At 33.3% G+C, this 6,921-nt stretch overlaps 1 long non-coding RNA gene across 1 annotated transcript; it reads left to right on the plus strand.

Annotated features, from left to right (window-relative positions):
• The first annotated feature begins 528 nt into the window (after window positions 1-528).
• LOC126677910 (uncharacterized) lies at window positions 529-1,328 on the plus strand. Its single transcript, XR_007640636.2, has 2 exons — window positions 529-608; window positions 1,100-1,328. It is a non-coding gene; the product is annotated as an uncharacterized LOC126677910 (long non-coding RNA).
• Window positions 1,329-6,921: the final 5,593 nt, after the last annotated feature.

The following is a 6,921-nucleotide window of genomic DNA, read 5'->3' on the forward strand; positions in this document are numbered from 1 at the left end:
TATTGACTTTTGACTTATTTGGTTGTGTTTATCCTTTGGGGACTTTTATCGAACACTTTATAATCATGATGCTGTACTTGGATTTTAATGTTTGATTTGAGTTCCCTTGTTTTATAAATTGAGACTTTGGTATATTTAAATGATTCCGGACTTTAAACGAATTGTTTTACTTTGGTTGGATGTTTGGTTTGGGTTAGACTTGGTTCGCCCAATTTGCGAGTATAGGCTTGGCAGTTGTGATAACTCGGCTAGCTCACCACTTTGGTTTAAACTTAGTTTTATGATTTTAACTAAGTTATTGAAATGATCTCCGGATTATGTTTTGAAAGTGGGAACTCAATTTGACTTAAATATCGTATGACTTCGGTTATGTTCAGTATGTATGACTACTCTACTTTTGTTTATGCTTTGGCTATGGATTAAGTAAGTGTGTTTGCTTTGTCTTGGCTCGTTGATGTTTGTGCTAGTCATATGTGTTGTCTAGTACTCTTAAGAGTTAGGACATGTTTTAATTCTGATTTATATTGTCTAGACTCGTCGACTGTTCGTGCTTCGGAGACGAATCAGGATTAGTTTGCTTGCCAGGTTATCACGTGGATTAGCAAGCAGTGAGTTTGTACTTACTATTTACCGCTTTATTAAGTAAATTGTTATTTTAATATTAAATATATATACCGTACGTATATTGGGAACTATTTTTATATTATGGCTCTTAGTTGGAACATGCTACCTAATGGGCATCATTAGGACTGTGTGCGCACCGGTAATGATCTGGGTAAGGTATATATGGAAATGTGGTAACTCGGTGTGAGTATAACTCTCGGGACCAAATAGAGTAACTCGGTGTAGCATAGCTCTCGGGACTCTGGATATGGTAAAAGTGTGGTCAGTGGTAACTCGGTGTAGCTCAGCTCTCGGGACCATGCCTATTGGATTATGTTTATTATTTAGAATTGTGGATTAGGGTTCCAACTATTATTCGTAATATCGTTATTAAATGTTTTAAACGGTTTTAAAGGTTTTCCACTTGATAAATGTAAATAGTGGTATAAACTCATCTCAGTATATCTAACCCCGTTGTTTTCCCAATTTTTCCCAGGGTTATGATCTGAGAGAGTCTGGTGATCTCCGCATTTACTTTTCCTTGGAGGTTCCATTTATTTTAGTAGAACTATCAAACTATTTTATTCTTAGACCGCAGTAGTTGACTAGATGTTTATAGTATTATTACAGTTGTTTGTCGGATAGGTCCGACTAGTTATATTGCTCTGGTATGTTATATGATTATTCCGGATTATTTATGTTATGCCCATTTTTTAGACTCAGAATTGGATAAGTATTTTATATTAATTGTTGAATATTATAACTGGTAGAATTAGGCTGAAGTCTCGGTTGCCCCCGAGCATTGGTTTTCTGCAGGTTTAATTGAATTGTATGTTATAAGGAAGGCTAGCTACCGGTGTTGGTACTACATTACCCATGCCCTAGCGCCGGTCACGATTCATGAAAATGGGTCGTGACAAACTTGGTATCAGAGCGTTGGTTTCAAACCAAGGCCTTGTGCATGTTATTTGTTATGTGTTTTTTGCATGATAAGTTGATGTGGTGTCTTAGGAACTACTACGGAATTAGGATTCGTGTCTTGTCTTTTTAAAACGTCATCATTTGTTTTCAAACTTTCAGCCTACATCCTATAGGTGATGTCTGTCAGTCTTTATTTGGTATTGATGCTATGATTTTACTAAAACTCATACTTGGGTATGATGTTGTTTGATAAATTTTGACTTTATGCCACTAATGAATTAATAACGATGGATTATTTGGTAGTACATTTTGGCTTTGGCCGTAATTGTTGGGTGCTATATACGCTAGTACCTATGAGGATACATTTGGGCGTTAGTCTTGTTTCCTAATAAAGAAATTTTGGGTTAAACTTTTAAACATGTTTTATGGTCATATATGCTCTAGGACCACATGTTCTTTAAGGGTTTTCATTAAGAAAAGTGATTTTTCTTAAATTGTGTTTTGACACAGAACCAATAGAGAAGTTTGAGTAAATTCTTTAAAAGTTTGATTTTTGGTTAAGTTGCTAGTAGAGGATTTTTATTCTACTTTGAATTTTGGGATTTACGGAATGGATGTTTGAGATTAAAGATTTCTCACTTGAGTTTTAAATTACCGTTTAGCGGTTGGTTTGCGTTGAGCTCTCAATTTTGGAAGGATGAAAATTTTATTAAAATGATTTTTACGGATGGCAAATATTTTGAATACGTTTTATAAACGTTTGTTTTGGGGTTCGACTTGGGTCACCCAAATTTAGGAGTTAAGCTTAGTAGTTGTAATTTTCGGCTAGCTCGATGATTTTAATGAGTTGTGATACTTGGGTATCCGTTTTAAAGCAATTGGTTATAAGAAGAGATTTTTACAGATAGTGATTTTGTTTAACCGTAGGGCTCAACTAAAAGATTGGAAATTTTGTAATTGACTTTAAATTTCAAAATGAATTTTGAAGCGTATTTTTAAAATATGATATCATTGCAAGTTGATTTTAATACAAAGGTTCAAGCTTGTTGTAGCATGTCCTGATTTCGTCCATAAAATATGTTGGGGTTAATTTTATTTAATGGCATGCTTACGTGGTTTATAGTTGTAAGAATCATAATAATTTTGGTTTAATTGTGTTGAATATCTTGCAAGTTTGGTTGGACTAAGTTGATTGTATTTGTTTCTCTTCGTGTGGAGTATCACGTGAGATGATTTATTCACGTAGTCAAGGTTGAATTACCTTGATGTATGATTCGTGGATCAAAATCTTTGGGTTTCGATATCGAGAAAGATGAGGGAAATATTCCCTTGATTTTGCTGATGATTTCTGATTATCCTAAAACGGATATTGGAAACTCTGAACCGAGAAGATAGACTTGTGTATTAATACATTGGTGTTTCCATCAAGTCTGAGGATGCGATGCAAGAGCTGGCGGTAAAAAACTTTAGGAACGTATTTTGATGTGCTATTTTCTTTGGTTATGCTCAGTCTGGATTGAGGTTAGTTAGATACTTTTTATATTAGAGTTGTAATGAAGTTATTAGGAGGAGTTGTTGTATAGCATCGAATATTGCTAGGTTGCAAGTAAGGAATTGGAGAAATATTTTTAGGTTATCGAGTGCACATCTCACAGAGTGTAACGTCTAGCAAATATTTTATTGAGAAATTGATTTCAAAAGTTTAATTGTTAAAATATTTGAAATATTTTCAACACGTAATTGTGCCCAGACATATCATGAACATGCATTTTGAATGTCACGAATAGGTTTGCATTGAACACTGAGTATGTTCACTTAATAAAAGATAAATTAATAGTTGATACATGCATAATCGTACATGCATCACGTGCATAGAAATGATTAGGGTTGGATGCGACTCTTTGGGGATGAGAGATGTCATCACCCTGGCGCACAATTATGTAAAATGGATTTTATCGATAAAGTGTTTTGAGAAAGATGTTTTAAAACGAACTCGCAAGTCACATTGTGATATATTTATTTATAAAGTTGTTGGATTTCAAATGATTTTGAAACTTTTACCGAAGGATAGCTAGACAGATACTCTGTGATGATGGTGATGGTTATTGGACGTTTACATTGTGGGTGATTGGTCTGTAGAATCAGAATCTTGTGTTTATGAGTAAGAATGATTTTGAGGTTGCGCTCGAGATATAGTTGTGCCAAGTGCGGTTTATGGTTAGATTCAGATTAGGGAGTGTTCATGATAATTTCCGATTTGTGATTTAAGGATTTGTGGATTAAGGATGTTGGTTATGCTCATGTGTGTGTATACACTACGTTGTTAAAAGAAACTTTATCTTTCCAGATTTGAAATTGTCCAAAGTATTTTGCTGTATTGATATAAAGGTATGTTTATAAACAAGAGTTTTACATTGCTGATTTTACCTTTCTAAGGAAAGGGAGAAATTTTGTCAAAATTGATTCAAAAGGGATAATAAAATTTTCGCTTGAGCGATTTCTTCAAATTGTGTTTTTGTTTAAGATTTAGAAGCGACTTAAAATTTTGGGATGTTTGAAACATTAATGTGTATTTTGAATACGGAGGATTTTGCCACAGTTGGCTTTTAAAATATAAACTATTTAAAAAGTGTTTTAACAAGTTTGATTTTAAGAAAACATAAATTTTAACAGTTGAACTGTTTTATTAATTTGCAAATGTATTGAAAGAAAGGGAAAAAAAATTCAGATTCAAATGTGGAGGTTTTGAAAAATTTCAAGGGTTTGCAAAACTAATGGTTTGTATTAAAAGATTTTATACCCCCTGGGGTTGGTTTTTAGCATAACTAACAATTCGATCGTAGTAAACTGTTCGTAGTGGTCTCTCGTTGTATACGAGGTTATAGTCAATTGATTGAATAATTTTGAAAATTTGAGTTTGATTTGGATATATGAGATTATTAGAGAATCAGGAATCACGGTTAATAGGTTTCGACAACCATGATTGGTTGATCAGTTTTATTAATGGATGGTATTATTGTAATATTTGTATATCGTTTTGATCATTGTGAGAGACAAAAAGATTTGTTTAAGTTGTGAGATGCAGTCAAAGTTCAGTTTAGTTAGGGCATAATGTTTCTTAATGATTGAAGGAATCATTGTAATTGAGATTGTTTATTACCAATCTGGAGATTCAATTATTATGAGTTAAGTTCACGTTTTCTGGGAAAAACTGTCACGACCCATTTTCATGAATCGCGACCGGCGCTAGGGTATGGGTAATGTAGTACCGAAACCCGTAGCTAGCCTTTCATTTAACACATAAACACATAAACCTGCAGAAAACCAATGCTCGGGGGCAACCGAGACTTCAGCCTAAATCTAGCAGATATAATATACAGCAATAATATAACATGCTTATTCAATTCTGTGTCTAAAAATAGGCAAATCATAAATAATCCGAAATAATTACATAACATGTCAGAGCAATATAACTAGTCAGACCAATCCGACAAACAACTGTAATAATAGTAAAGACGTCTAGTCAACTACTGCGGTCTAAGAATAAAATAGTTTGACAGTTTATCAAAATAAATGGAACCTCCGAGGAAAAGTAAATGCGGAGATCACCAGACTCTCTCAGATCATAACCCTGGGAAAAATTGGGAAAACAACGGGGTCAGATATACTGAGATGAGTTCATACCACTATTTACATTTATTAAATGGAAAACCTTTAAAACATTTAAAACATTTAATAACGATATTACAGATAATAGTTGGAACCCTAATCCACAATTCTAAAATAATAATCATAATCCAATAGGTCTGGTCCCGAGAGCTGAGCTACACCGAGTTACCACTGACCACACTTATACCAGAGTCCCGAGAGCTGAGCTACACCGAGTTACTCTACCTGGTACCGAGAGCTACGCTCACACCGAGTTACCATATTTCCATATATACCTTACCCAGATCAATACCGGTGCGCACGCAGTCCTAATGATGCCCATTAGGTAGCATGTTCCAACTAAGAGCCATAATATAAAAACAGTTCGAAATATACGTACAGTATATATATTTAGTATTAAAATAACAATTTACATAATAAAGAGGTAAATAGTAAATATAAACTCACTGCTTGCTAATCCACGTGAAATACCGGCAAGCAACTAACTCTAGTTCGCCTCTGAAGCACGAACAGTAGACGAGTCTAGACAAATAAAATAATTATTAAAAATCAGACCCTAACTCTAAAGAGTACTAGACACCACATAAGACTAGCACAATAAACACGTCGTAAATAAACAATCCAAAGCACACACAAATATAACCAAAAGGTAATAAAGCCCAATTAAAACAAGTCTATTGAGTTCTCGCTTAAAAATCCGATTTATAAATATTATTTAATAACTTTAAATAATAAATAATTTTCAAATAGTGGGTTAGCCAAGTTACCAATAACTACCAAGCTAACCTCACTGGTCGGGTGACCCAAGTCTAACCCGACTTAAAACAATTACCAAATATAAACCCAAGTTTATATTTATAAAATAAATTAGCAAAATAATAATCCATTTTAAAAGCGGAACTCAATAACTTCAATATCAAGTAACCCAAGTTACGACCCAAAAACTTAATTAAATAAGCTATAAAAGTTTAGGGACTAAATTGTACTTTAGCCAATTAGGGACTAAATTGTACTTTTGCCAATTAGGGATTAAATTGTACTTTAGTCAATTTGATATCCGAAATCAAATTAATTTCTTTTGTTTATATTTCAAACCAACTATAAAGTTATTAACCAAGGATCCACTTAAATAAGTTATAAAATAAGTTCGGGGGCTAAATTGCAATTTAACCAATTTTATGCAAATTTGATATTCTTGATTAAATCAAATTACCCAAGTAATTAAATAAGCAAAATTAACAAAGGATTATCTTAACCACGTATTTATTATAATTCAAAACTAAATCTAATTTATTAGATAAAGTTAACTTTAAGGATAAATTTATTTTGATCAAAAAAGTTATATGATTGAGATGGAACATTAACCATCCTCAACCTATTAAACAACCAAAACCCCGCCTCCATGAAAATCAAATGCAGAAACCAAAAGTAAATCATCAAAACCCAATTCTCATTACCAACCCTTAACATTCAATTCCCATAATCTTTAACTACACAACATCATAAACCTTACAACCATAAACGACATAATAAACAATCACAGTAACAAATAGGAACGGCAGTAACAACGTAGAAGATTTGGCAAAAACGATTCGAGGACCGGAATGATGGAACAACTCAATCTAATAGCTTAAATCATTGACCACTAATCATGCCAAGGGATCCTTAGCCATAAGACAAGCAAAACATGGACAAAAAGCAAAGGAAAAATCGACAGTAACCATAAAC

Source organism: Mercurialis annua, linkage group LG4 (assembly GCF_937616625.2).
Source record: "Mercurialis annua linkage group LG4, ddMerAnnu1.2, whole genome shotgun sequence".
In the NCBI taxonomy this organism is placed as follows: Eukaryota; Viridiplantae; Streptophyta; class Magnoliopsida; order Malpighiales; family Euphorbiaceae; genus Mercurialis; species Mercurialis annua.